This window comes from Euleptes europaea, chromosome 6 (genome assembly GCF_029931775.1).
Source record: "Euleptes europaea isolate rEulEur1 chromosome 6, rEulEur1.hap1, whole genome shotgun sequence".
Taxonomy (NCBI): domain Eukaryota; kingdom Metazoa; phylum Chordata; class Lepidosauria; order Squamata; family Sphaerodactylidae; genus Euleptes; species Euleptes europaea.
The window spans coordinates 58,143,231-58,157,556 of NC_079317.1; the positions used below are offsets into that span (position 1 = coordinate 58,143,231).

The window sequence follows — 14,326 nt, forward strand, 5'->3', positions numbered from 1 at the left end:
CTGCTAGTCCTTCTGGACTACCCTTTCTTTTTGTTTCTCTACACAAAAGGAGAAATGAGAAGGGCCTCCAGACTAATGGCTAATTCATAAACCAGTTCTGCTTTCAGATTTACAAGGAAAACCAAAGGATGAACATGGAGTAGAAAACATCGGTGTTTTTCCTCTGTGCAGCCTTCAAATTAATTGACCCAGAAAAAAAGTTTTGATTTGATTAATTAACTGTTTAAATTAAATTTATTGTGAACAATTCTGCTACATACAATGTATCATTGTTTAGGTAACTCTACAACTGTTCCTTGACTGGGCTGATGCAGTATTGCTTGAACAACTAAAGATTAACAACATTGTATACAGCAACTTGACAAAAGTTTTTTTTTCAAAGGTAAAAAGAATGTAAGAGCTTGTGTAAGACCATTTAATATAGATTCCCTTACCAAGGTGACTGTTGTAGGTATAGTCAAGGTTGGGTTCTGTGACTGAGGAAGAAGCAGCAATACTGATACTGGGTTAACATCTAGATCAACATCTTTTGCTCAGACAAAGCCCTCAGTTTGTTTGACAAGAGGCTCTTCACACACAAGAGAAGGGGTGTGTGTGGGGGGTAGGTCTTCGATTCAGGCTTATGTATTTTCATTTTCAAGACAAAGAACCTGCAACTTGCTCTATATAACTGGCCAGGTTTATGTTGCATTCAGATAAGCCTGCACACTCAGGGGTGCTTAAATTTATATGAATCTTGTTTTAAACATTGAACCATTCAGGGTGATGGTCCAGTTTCTCTGCCTGGAGGGCTACTCTGGTCATAAATCCAAAAGCTCAATTGAAGTCCTTGAAATGAAACTCTTTGTAAGTAGCATCTCAGCCTTCCACCTCATTCCATCCCAACAGTTCTGAGATTTGGCAGCAACTGTTCACTCTCTTTACCAATTAGTCTGTGTGCTTTTCCTGCTATGCCTGCAGATAGCGATCTAGCCATTGACTCCTCTCACTGTTCAAGCAACAGGCACAAAAATGGTTAATTAATTATTTTTCCTGTGTGTTCTCCTGATTTATGATATCTTTTTTGAGATGGAATATGTACAGTATTCTAAATTAGGCTATACCAGATATTTATCTAATGCAATTAATATAATTTTGTTTTTGTTTTCTCATGAGATACCACCTAAGAAGGGAACGCTTCTGGGAGAAAAGCTCTTATCATTGTAACAGCCGAGATGCTTCCACCATTGCCTCCAGCAACTAACCTTCTCAGTGTTTCACCAGGTCTAACAGGAGAAGCAGTTGTGTGATGTTAACTTCTGTCATGATTTAAAAAACAAAAACTCACAAACCCAAAACAAAACAAAGCTGTACAGTCATCAATTTCAGAATGCTGACAATGTGTTTATGAAGATCCAGCCATGGTTTTAATTTAAAAAAGCACAAGGAGGAATGAAGTAGTCAAGCAAGCTATTATAAGAAAACCCCTAAATGGAAGACATGAAGAACAGCAGCATCAAAACGCAACACAGAAAAAAGCCTGCGAGCTACAACATCCTCCCTCTTCTTCTCTGCGCCAGATTCTCTACCCCACACAATATCTCATATAACTTTATAATGGATTTTAGTTGTTCTAAGCCACCTTGGGAGCTAATTTGGGCTGAAAGTATTGTATAAATATAATCTATACATTCCTATAATTTTCCTAATAATTTCTAATATTCTTTCAGTGTTAACCACATCGGGCTGATGTTTGTAGTGAATGATGACCCCAAAATCATCTTCTTGACTACCGTATATACTCGCGTATAAGCCGAGTTTTTCAGCCCCAAAAATGGGCTGAAAAAGCCGGCCTCGGCTTATACGCGGGTCAATACGGGGGGAGGGAGGGAGGAGGGAGGAGGGAGGGGGGAAACTTACCGCCGCCGCCGGGCCTGTGCCGCTTCCTGCCGCCGGGAGCGGCCTGGGGCAGCCTCCTGCAGCCGCAGAAAGGCTGCCCCGGCCCCCCGGCCCCCGCCGCCATTTTCCCCGGGCGGGAGGGGCCATGGGCAGCCTCCTGCAGCCGCAGGAAGGCTGCCCCGGCCCTTCCCGCCCCCGCTGCCATTTTTCCCGGGCGGGAGGGGCCATGGGCAGCCTCCTGCAGCCGCAGGAAGGCTGCCCCGGCCCTTCCCGCCCCCGCTGCCATTTTTCCCGGGCGGGAGGGGCCTTGGGCAGCCTCCTGCAGCCGCAGGATGGCTGCCCAAGGCCCCCCCCGCCCCCCGCCGCCATTTTTTTCGGGCGGGAGGGGCCTTGGGCAGCCTCCTGCAGCCGCAGGATGGCTGCCCCGGCCCCCCCGCCCCCGCCGCCATTTTTTTCGGGTGGGAGGGGCCTTGGGCAGCCTCCTGCAGCCGCAGGATGGCTGCCCAAGGCCCCCCCGCCCCCCGCCGCCATTTTTTTCGGGCGGGAGGGGCCTTGGGCAGCCTCCTGCAGCCGCAGGATGGCTGCCCCGGCCCCCCCGCCCCCGCCGCCATTTTTTTCGGGTGGGAGGGGCCTTGGACAGCCTCCTGCAGCCGCAGGAAGGCTGCCCCGGCCCCCCGGCCCCGCCGCCATTTTTCCCAGGCGGGAGGGGCCTTGGGCTGCCTCCTGCAGCCGCAGGAAGGCTGCTCCGGGTCCGCCTGGGTCTCGCCGCCGCTTCCTCCCGCCGGGAGCGGCCTGGGGCAGCCTCCTGCAGCCGCAGGAAGGCTGCCCAGCCCCCCCGGGCCGCGCCGCCGCCGGACCCTCGCCGCTGGAGAGCCCTGTCAGGTAAGCCTGCGGGGGGGGGAGGGGTTATAAGCCGACCCTCGGCTTATACGCGGGTGCCTAATTTCCCCCCATTTTTGGGGAGAAATTAGGCACCTCGGCTTATACGCGGGTCGGCTTATACATGGGTATATACGGTATTCACAGGAAATGTATGTCCCATCAGCACATACAAAGTAGGTTTTACCTCCGAGCTGCATCTCTTTATCTTTACTTCTATTTGTGTATTCACTTTTCAAAGCCTCTCTTGCTGTAGAATCAACACTGGAATCCCCTCCGACCTCTGAAAAAGTTATGCTAAATGTTGAGGAACACTCACGGGGGGGAAAGCACTTGGTCAAAATCAACCTTCTCACACTTTTATCAGTGGAGGAGTTGGTAAAGAGAAACATCCTCTGGTGGAAAAGGAAGGGCAATTTTGCCTAATTTGGTCTTCTTACTGACCAAATTAGCCCCCTCTACCATAGAACATGGTGTCCACAAGTGTTTCTGATTCCTAGGTGTCATCTTTTTGTGAATCAAAGGGAGCTGCTGGGATAGGTGACGGAAGAGAAGATTTGACTCTGCTAGCACCTTCTTCTCACAGTTCATTGGGTCCAACCCATTGTCTTTCTCCAAAGATATGTATGTTTTAAGTAAAGTTTTTGGTTTCTTTATAACAAGAAGCCTTCTGCAAGAACATCTAGAATAATTTCTCTGTAATTAAATAGCATCACCAGATAAAGTTTGATTACCCAGACAATCTCATCTAGTATGCTGACAGAAACTCCTGCTTAGTATCCTATAAGCCTTTCCTTACAGATTGAACTATCTTTTTTTTTTACTCTAGGTCATATTCAGATCAGCCAAGTCAATAAATCACAGACCTTTAATGTTATATATAATGTGAATATATCGAAAAGTCCAGATCCACCCTCTTCATGTAGGGGGTGGTGGCAAATGCCCTGTAAAGCTGCACCTCACCTCTGCCATCCTGGCTGCCTTCCTCCCACTTCCTGAGCCAGCCTCATAAATGGTTGTGCTCTTGAAGCTGTATTCCTCGAGAGCCTCTTTGCCCAGGACTCTTCAACCTCTCTCTCTCTCTGGCATAGGCTTCCTGTCCAACTTCCTCATAGGCTGGCTTCTCCCTTTTTTTATTCCCCCTCTCCATCTGTGACTCCACCCTCTTCACCTTCTTCCCCTCTCCCAAGCCCCACCCCCACCACTTTCTGTGTTGATCCTCCTCCCGAGTAGCATCCCCAGTCCTTCCCTTGGCCAAGGTCTGGCCCTACCTGTGTTATGCCTTCTACTTGTGAGGCAGGGTGTAAGTTGGGTAGCCACATCCAGCTCTCTCTGCAGGTGTAGTATCTCTGCCTCTGATGTAGTGTTCCATTGCCAGCTGGTTTCCCCTCCAGTCAGCCTGTCTCTTACCTGGGCTGCTGGAGGGTGGGAGCCTGAGTTGGCCTGCACCGTCTGACCTGCAGAGGGCTGGGGCCTGCCCTCTCTGACGGGAACTTCTGATCACAACTTTGTTGCCCCAGGTAAGTTGCCAGCCAGTGCAGGACTGAGAAAGTCTGGGGCCAAGCTGCACCAGGTGGCTTCTACGTGCTTCGGCCCTGGACATGCCTTGCCTGAAAGATAGTTGAGAAATACTTCCCCAGTTTGCATTGGAAATAGTCCTCCATTTACTCACCCTGTGGCCAGACTCAATTTCCTGTCCCCAGGGAACTGAGGAACAGGAGAAAAATGGTTTCCACCTAATTGCTTTAGGAATTTCCCTAGGGAAAGCAGACTAGAGCATCAAACAGAATTGATATCACATCTTCCCCAGACTCTGCCCTCCCCAGGTATCATCCCCAAAATTTCTTGCCATTTGCCAAGGCGACATTGAGAACTCTAACTGGAAATCATTCAGCAGATATTCATAATTTTGTCAAGTATCCTCTAAATACTCACCAAAATAACCTTATGAAATCCCCATGATTCCAAATATCTTGAGATATTGTTTTATATGTTTGTGGCCTGATGACCTCTGAGCTGCCTTCCCTCAGCAAATTTAGGTAAGGGCAAGAAGAAGCAGGGAGGTCTCCAGAGGGAGCCAAAATTGATGTATTTAGGGCCAGCTTAGATTCTAGAGTGGTTTAAGTTTGATCTGGGATGAAGACCCATGATACCTGTGTCCCTCCTCCACTGTTTGAACAAGAAGAGTTGGTTTTTATACCCTGATTTTTTCCACCTTTAAGTAATCTCAAACTGGCTTACAATTGCCTTCCTCTCCCCCGACACCTTGTGAGGTAGGTGGGGCTGAGAGAATCTAAGTGAACTGTGACTAGCCCAAGATCACCCAGCAGGCTTCATGTGTAGGAGTGGGGAAACCAACCCAGTTCATCAGATTAGAGTCCACCGCTCATATGGAGGAGTGGGGAATCAAACCTGGTTCTCGAAATTAGAGTCCACCACTCTTAACCACGAGACCATGCTGGCTCTCATGACTACCCCATTGCTGTCTGATAGTCAAACAACTCATTACAAATCATTCAGAGTTTCAGCTTCTTTCTTCTCTGTTTAAAATTCATGATATATTGAAGCTCACGTGATACTATGTGCTGTTAATTAAAGGAATCAAAGAACTAGAAAGGAAAAAGGCCACTTAAAACTATCCACTACCATAAACTTCCAGATACAATCCACAGAGCTCACTTCATACACTATCTCACAAATGTCCCAATGAACCTTTGGCAGAGAACAATCACTATAAGAATAGTATTTATCATTTATATAGTTATAGTATATTTCAAGTGTTCAAATGCATATTGATATGCATGTATAATTCATAGAGCCAAATAAATGGAAACTGTGTATGCATCCAGGGAGAATTAATATCGCTTTCCCATCTTACGTTCATTCAATCTTCCATTTGTTCATGCACCATTGCCTCTATATGTCATCCCTATTCATCCATAGTCTTAGCCATGTTGGTCTGCAGCGGAACAGCTAGTTTGAGTCCAGTAGCCCCTTAGAGACCAGGTAATGAAAGAGGTTAAAAAAAGGAGAAGAAATATTTAATCAAATTATAAATATTAAAAACTGTACATCCAAATTCATCTGCTTTGGTTAATATATAGGCACCTTCCCCTAGTGTAAAACAAACAAACAACATTTTAGTAAAATTACTCTTATACTCATTAGGATGTCACACACTTACAAGCATCTTTCCTATGACCAGGTCCACTTATTAATAACACAAAATACATGTACACCAAATACATTTCAGCTGTGTGACCTTCCTCAGTAGTTTAAATTTCTACAATACACACAATGCAATGTTTTTGTTAAAATTACAACATGCCTGACCAAAGCAGTGAACATCCTAGAAAAAGAAAAGGGTAAAGAAAACAAATGGTTTACCATGATTATTATGTATTTTATAGAAATTAAAATTTAATTGAGGAAAACACAGCTTTCAATGCAGGTAGCCATTTTGATTTCCATTTCTTCTTTTTTCTGTCCTTTTAAATGATAATAACGTGTGTGTGTACATGTTTCAAGACACTTTGGTAGGTGGTTTCTATTTCCTAATGGAATGCAGTATATGATGTGGACAAGGGGAGTTAAAAAAACTTGTAGGGAAGAGGCTTGTTATTGTCCAGCATTTCCTTATACTGATCTTCATGCTTCGCTGAATTGTATTTAACAACCACAGTCTTTGATCAGACTGGTGATGGCTTCTCCACAGCATGCAGAGCATTTTAGTCTGATTTCAGGCAGAGCTGCCCATGACAGAGATGAGATTCCTACTCCCTCTAGTGCAGCAAGTGTGCATATAGAAGACACTCTGTTTATTACATTATTTGAACAAGAATTAGAACCCAAAGATCATGGGATAAAATGTAAAGCCAAATAATATTCTTCATCCAATTACTTTATGCTAAACAATAGAAACCTTTATGAATAAAGGGGAAGGGCCACAGCTCAGTGGCAGAGCATCTGCTTGGCATGCAGAAGGTCCCACATTCAATCCCCGGCATCTCCAGTTAAAGGGACTAGGCAAGTAGGTGATGTGAAAGACCTCTGCCTGAGACCCTGGAGAGCCACTGCTGGTCTGAGTAGACAATACTGACTTTGATGGACCAAGGGTCTGATTCAGTATAAGGCAGCTTTATGTGTTCAGGTGTTCATTAAAATGTTAATGGATATGTATATGCTTAGGCGCCCTGACCTGGATGGCCCAGGCTAGCCTGATCTCGTCAGATCTCAGAAGCTAAGCAGGGTCAGCCCTGGTTAGTATTTGGATGGGAGACCACCAAGGAATACCAGGGTTGCTGTGCAGAGGAAGGCACTGGCAAACCACCTCTGTTAGTCTTTTGCCATGAAAACCCCAAAAGGGGTCGCCATAGGTCAGCTGCGACTTGAAGGCACTTTACACATACACATGCAGAGGAAGGCAATGCCAATCCACCTCTGTAAGTCTCTTGCCTTGAAAATCCTACGGGGCCACCATAAGTCAGCTGCGACTTGACAGCACTTTACGCATACACATGCTTAGCCACTAGTTTGCCAATGATAGTTCTCCATCTGAAAATGGGAAATTATTATGACCAAGTCAGGATAAATAAGGATGAATGTAGTAAAGGTTTCATGTTTGAGCTGTAGAGGAGCCAAAGCTCAGTGGAAGATCACATGCTTTGCATGCAGAAGTTTCCAGTTTCAGTCTCTGGCATCTCTAGCTAATGGATCTCAGCAGGTGTTTCTTCTGCTTGGGATGCTAGAGAGCAATTACTAGTGAGAGTGGGCAATAGTGAGCTAGACTCAGTATAAGGCAGCTCCAGAAGTTCATATATTTATTTGTTCATTTATTTAAAACAAACATATTTAATGTTCCACCTGATCAGTGTCCCAAAGGCAGCAAACATAAAAACATTGAAACCTTTGAACAATTAAAATCAACATTTAAAATTATAAAACAATTCAATAAAATTAAATATAAAAATGCAATATATATTCATGAGTGCTGTGTAAATGGGGCATCCTTAAAGTGAACTAATTCTATTGGATGTGGTTTTCTTTTCACATAAAAATGTCAGTTGCTGTCACAGAGTAGCTGCTATGGCCTAGATGTCACTGAGGAGGGCTGTACCACTTCAGACTGCAGGGGTAGGGTACTCCTATGTTTGAATGCTCCTTAGTTTAAAAAAAATATTCTCTGAAAATAGACAATTAGATGTGAGATACTAGAACCTAGTCTGTTCATGTTCTCTCATCAATCAGCCCCACCCCCAGTCACATGAGTCCCCACCTGCAGGTTGAAGTGGTATGGCCTGGATACAGGTTTATCACATCACTGGTAACTGGATATTGTCTTTATAAGTATGGTGAATTCCGCTGCAGATGCAGCAATTCTTAACTGGATGGAAAAGTTGTAAATACTTTTGTAAAAGTTCTCTGAGTACTTCTAAAATCATTTGGTGGAAAATTGCTGTACACGTTCCAATCAAAGATAGAATAGCTATAGATAGTATAGCTATAGATAGTATCACTGGCTCACAACAGCCTAGTGTGAAGGAGAAATACGGACAATAAGAAAGAGAACACATGCACAGGTAGACCACACACCTGAAAATACAGAGCGGCTTTCCTCTGACGTGACAAACAAATTCTTAATTTCATGAGTCATCTTTAATTGGCTCATTTTTATATCAGATGATTGCTACAATTTCTTTTAATCACTTGCAATCTGTTTGAAAAAATTGATTAGCCTTTTGCATAATTAAGAAACCATTAAATAACAGCAATGATTAGTTTAAAAATCTTTTTGATTAGTAACAGATTTGTACAACACAGAATTGCCATTTGCAATCTGCGCTCATAAAACATCATTTAGCTGGAATATTAATAAGATGATGTGACTTTCTCCCAAATACAGAATAGGACAATATGCCATTTTAAAATTAAAGTAACTGAGGTTAGGTTATGACTTAAGTACAATGGAGAGGAAACATGGGCAGAAATCCCAAGCAGGTTTACTTGGAAATTAGTCCCATTTTATTCAATATGGCTTACTCCTAGGAAAGTGTTCTTAGGCTTGCAGCCACTGTGCCTACGTGAAGCTGCCTTATACTGAATCAGACCCTTGGTCCATCAAGGTCAGTGTTGTCTACTTAGATTGGCAGCAGCTGTCCAGGATCTCAGCTTGGGGAATGCAGGGGACTGAACCTTCTGCAAGCTAAGCAGATGCTCTGCCACTAAGCCATGACCCCTCCTGCAGCACCTCTTCTTCAAGAGTACTATGATTAATGAAGCCAGATTCAGTAAAGTTATCTTCTGGAAGGGAGGAGCAGAATCAGGAAGCCACTGTCTGATTGCTATCATTATTGCTGTTGGGATGTATTCATCCCTTCTGAAAACAATGTTGACCAGCAGAACCACACAAGATGATACTCACCATTGAATCATGGATTTTTTCATAATTGTTTTATTGTCAATAAAGTGAACATTTAAAAGAAAATTATTGAAGAGATGGCTCATCTAGCACCTCACTGTGTTCTGAGCAGGATGAGAACTAAGCATCTCATATCCTCCTTTTCTCTCTGAAGAAGAGTTGGCAAGAGAACGAGTGGCTTAGCTACCTCCTTTCTCGGTTTTGGGCAAGATGGCAGCTAACCTTGCAGAGGAAGGGGAAGTACAGTAGTGATGCAGAACCATTGAGGAAGGTTGAGGTGCACGTGCAGTAGGGATGCCCAAACTCCTGTGGGTTCAGATCACGTTGTAACTGCCAGTCAAGAATATGCGACTAATTTATTGATGATAGGATCCATTGTTTACAGAACAATTTGTTGGAGTTCACTGGGGGGCTCCATAGCACAACAGCACACAAACACAGATGCACAGTTGGCTTTTGGAACACGTAATGTCTGTACAACTGCAAAGAGCCATAGGAGTTGTAGTTTCCTCATGTAAATTGCTATCATCTTTCTTTACTTCCCATTATCTCTCGCACCCAATGTTGCTTACAAATGCCTCTGTCATGGACTTAGTAGCACTGAGTAGTTTTAATTTTTTTTTAAGAATGCATGTGTGTTTGCTAAATTTAACACTCATTCAAATACTAATTGATTTTATTGCAGTATGAGTCATAATTTTCAACAGGGAAAGATACATTTTTCTACTCCCTTTTAGTGACGTCACTCATCTTTCCACCTGTACTGCAGTTTAGCTCCCTGGTTGTTGTTGTTTTTGAATTATTCTTATTTTTTTACACACAAGTTAGCAGGGTATGGGGGGGATTTATCATCCTCCCAGGGCCCACACACATAGCTGGAGAAATGCTATGCAAGGCAAGAAAGACCACCAGATTTGGTCACTGTGCATCACTGTACTTGAGTAAAATGATGGGCAATAACGGGATGGCCCTGGGGAGCCTTTGCTATTAATGCTCAAGAGGGCAGGGTTTTGCCATGTAGCTCCCCAGTGACCATGATTCTTTCATCTGTTTAACAACGAACGACTGGGAAGAAGTGGTACAAAAACAGCACACCCCATTGCCTTGCCAGTACCACTGGATGTAACTGAAACCCCCCCCCCCACACACACACACTTCTGGCTTAGCACACATCCATATTTGACATGCTTGCTGCTATAGGGCTCTCCTTCTGGAATGACCTGGTTCATCAAGGTGCCAGGTCCATCTCTTGATAAGACCTAGAGGTCAAGCAACCAGTATGACTAGTAAGCAAAAAAGATACTGCACAGCCGCCAACCAGTTTGGAAGGAATTTGGGATGTTTGCTAATCTAGGGATTGGCTCACCATAATTGCCAGCATCAATTATGGTAAGTTCATCTGGTGAACTCATTTGTGGCAAAGATTGCAGCATCCCTAATGCAGAGCAAGATGTCCCCAATATTTTTGGCAGGATAAGCTGGATAGCACTGCTTAGGCTAGACCTCAATGAAGTACATTTTGTTGTCCCCACACCGTGCCATAGCCAGCTTTCCTTTCTGGGTAGGGTAGGCATATTGCCATGTGGGACGTCAAGGAAATTGATGGGAAATTAGTGATTCTCTTTATAACCATTTTCCCTTCAATCCCTTCTCCAAGACCAAGTATTCATATTATTTGAATGTCTATGAACTATTAGTATCATAAATGTAAAAAGTTAAATGTAATGTAAAATAACAATTATTTTTATACTCAGGACTTTTTATACACTCATGATGAATCACTTTCTTAAGCAACTTCTTACCCTCTCTAAGCATCCTGTGCATAGCCACTAAAGTTAAAGAAGGATTTCCAAAGAGTGCGTATATGAAAGTGACCTTCAAATATCCACCGGGGGAACATTGGCTGGCCAAGTTGGTCAGTCTTGATGGGTGGTAAAGCCATGGGGGAATTAGCTGCCACTGATTGTTTTAACTGGAATGGTTCCTAATTCTGAAATTAAACTCTTATAGTGCAATCCTAAGGACATTTTCCTCCCGAAGCAAGCTCTATTACAGGTTTGCTCTATTACGGTTTCAATGACCATCATAACTAATGACATGAAGTTTGAAGGTAAGCACAATTACCTCCAAGACTGTTCTCCCTGTCAGAGTCCTCAGTGCTTTCCCCTTTGGTCTGTGTTAATAGCGCTTTGAGCCATCCATTTCAATTTTAGCTAGGATTTTTTATGTTGGATGAATCAGTGCAGAATCCAAGCATTTAAAAATCTTAAAGAACATAGCAGGTTGACATAACTTTCACCCCGACAACCTGAATTCTCATGTGAACTTTTCTGCTGAGAGATATATACATCCAGATACATCCTGTTCCATTGTACATGACCTGTGGCAACAGGCCTGACCCAGAATCTTAAAAGAACAAATCAATAGGCTTTTAAAGAGATGCAATTTATCAAACCTTAGCAGTATTGTCAGGGAACTCCTGAGAATTTCCAAAAATAAACTGAAAACACAGTTAACTGTCAGGATTTCATTAAAGGGAAACCAAACTGAGAGGAACAATCTAGTCAAACTATGAAAGTAAGGGAATTAAAAACACTTCAAAAGCTCTTCATGCATTAAAAACTGTCACAGACAGCATGATGATTTGTAAAAAATCTATTACTTTTACACTTTGTAAAATGGATATGATGATCTGGAATAGAAAGGGGGACCTGCCTTTGTGCAGACATGGTATCAGAAGTAAGGTTGCACATTACTTCATAGGGTTCTATTGCAATTAAAAATAATTCTGGCACCTAAACTCAGGCCTGCACTTCCTTCAAATACTCCATCATTCAACTCCAAACATACTGCAGCGTGGTAATTTCCATTTCAATAAATAGTGTTCCAGAAATATCATCATATATTGGAGTAGTAGTTTATATATTCTATTAACACAAGGTGGCATCTTGTTGGGTTGCCACAGGTACTTCTACTCCCATAAAATTCATTAATGATTCTATTGCAAAATGTACTTTTGCAGGTCAATTTGATTCTCCACAATTGTGTGGAGGACCTGAAATATGGTGTCATTAACAGAGAAAAATAAGGTGTGGTTTATGTATTTAACAATTTATTAACTTTTAAAAAAAAATTATATCCACCAAGTAGTTTCCAAACAAGTATCACAATAAAACCATAAAAATAATCAATCCTACTATTAGTCTTACATTCACCAAACACGTATGTGGTGAAATGTGGTGTTGGGGAAAGGTTTTAGGGATTCCAATGGCTGCCAAAAAGACAAATAACTGGGATCTAGATCAAATCAAGCATGAATTCTCCCTAGAAGCTAAAATGAGTAAACTGAGGTTCTCATGCTTTGGTCACATCATGAGAAAGCAAGTCTCACTGGGAAAGACAATAATGCTAGGGAATGTTGAAGATAGCAGGAAAAGAAGAAGACCCAACATGAAATGGATTGACTCAGTCAAGGAAGCCATGGTCCACAGTTTGCAAAACCCGAGCAAGGCTGTTAATGATAGGATGTTTTGGAGGTCAACTCAATAATTCATAGGGTCACCACAGGTCAGAAGCAACTTGATGGCACCTAAACAGACACCATCTTAACTCATGGAACGAAACAGTAACAATAAACTAACTACTTTAAGAGCCTTTCCTTAGCCATTTCTACGAGGCTCAGTACAGAAAATACTTGGAGTGCTTCCTCTGAGAATAGGCTCTGTTACAAAGGGGCAATCACCAACATAGCCCTGTTCCATGAGGTCATACACCTCAATTCAGAAGGTTGAACACTGTAAACTTAAGATCATGTGTAGATATTTATAAGACAATGGCAGAGATTCTTAATCTGCAGTCATCTTGTTTGTGGCTTCCTAGAGGCACCTGGTCTTGTTTGTGGCTTCGTAGAGGCACCTGATTGGCCACTGTGTGAACAGACTGCTGGACTTGATGGGCCTTGGTCTGATCCAGCAGGGCCTTTCTTATGTTCTTATGTAATCTCTTACGATAAACGCCAAAGTCTGAAGCCTGACAATGCTACTCTCACCACATAGTTTTGGACATCAAGAGAATATGAGCCTGGGGAACCCAGATGAGAAAACAGGAACCTAGAAATTCATAAGAGAAGCCTTTCTCAGTTTCTGTGAATAATAGATAAGATCTTTTTTTTTTAAAGGAAAAGAAAAGCCAGGCATATGATCATTGACTAGTTTTAGGAAACGAAATGCCTCAAAGAAAATAAGATATTCTACAATTCATGTATAATTGTCCTCTGCTTCACTAGAAAGAGGCATTATGTTGAAAACAATCAGTAGGATGGAAAGAGTTATCTTCTAATATTCTCTCCTAACTAGTCTCTACCTTAGATAATGATGATTAATTAGAATTTGAACTCTCAGTATGAGAAGCAGAGCTGTTATCAGATTATGCAAAAAATAGCTACTAGCCTTGATTTTCGTAACTATCAAGATAAAGTCTTCAAGAATACTTCTTGAAGAAGATAGATTATAGGCATATGTTGATGGTTCCCACATCAATGGTGTCTCTAACTTTATTAAGAAGGTAAAATATTATTAACAGCATTGTATCTCCATTTAGCTGTGAGGAGGTGATGAGCTGGGGGTCCCCTTTGGTGCTGCAGTACCCTCTAGAGTTCTGCTGTCCTGGGAGAGGCAGCCTCAGTATGGGCAAGGCAATCTTGAGGGAAGTGTTTCAGCCTCTCCCAGTTACCCTTTTTTTTGTCTTTCCCTCCTGGCTGGTGTCTCTTAGCTGTCAGAGACGACCCACTTCCTCCATGGCAGTTTGAGCTCCTTTTTATGAGCTCCAACCTATAGGCCCAGGGCTGGCCCTGACTCACCGCAGCAAGCAACATCACCTAGGTAACTCCCTGGGAGGGAGATTCCTGCCCTTGCTAATGGGAAAATCCCCACTCTTCTCCCAGAGCAACAAGACACAGTTGGCCTCATTAGAGGTGATCAGGCCTCCCATTTTCCTCCCCTTGCCAGCTGGTGGGATGAAGTCAGGGCCAGGCATCTCAGTTGATTCTGTGCTCATCCCACAAGTTCACACTCTCTTGAGGAGACCTAATATGGAGTGGATCATTGTCATCCCGCCATGCAGGATAAGGCATGGCCTATTGCTTTTTGGATA

At 43.0% G+C, this 14,326-nt stretch overlaps 1 pseudogene; it reads right to left on the minus strand.

The window, feature by feature from the left end:
* Positions 1-636: 636 nt before the first annotated feature.
* LOC130479509 (pterin-4-alpha-carbinolamine dehydratase-like) lies at positions 637-976 on the minus strand (annotated as a pseudogene).
* Between the last annotated feature and the right edge of the window lie 13,350 nt (positions 977-14,326).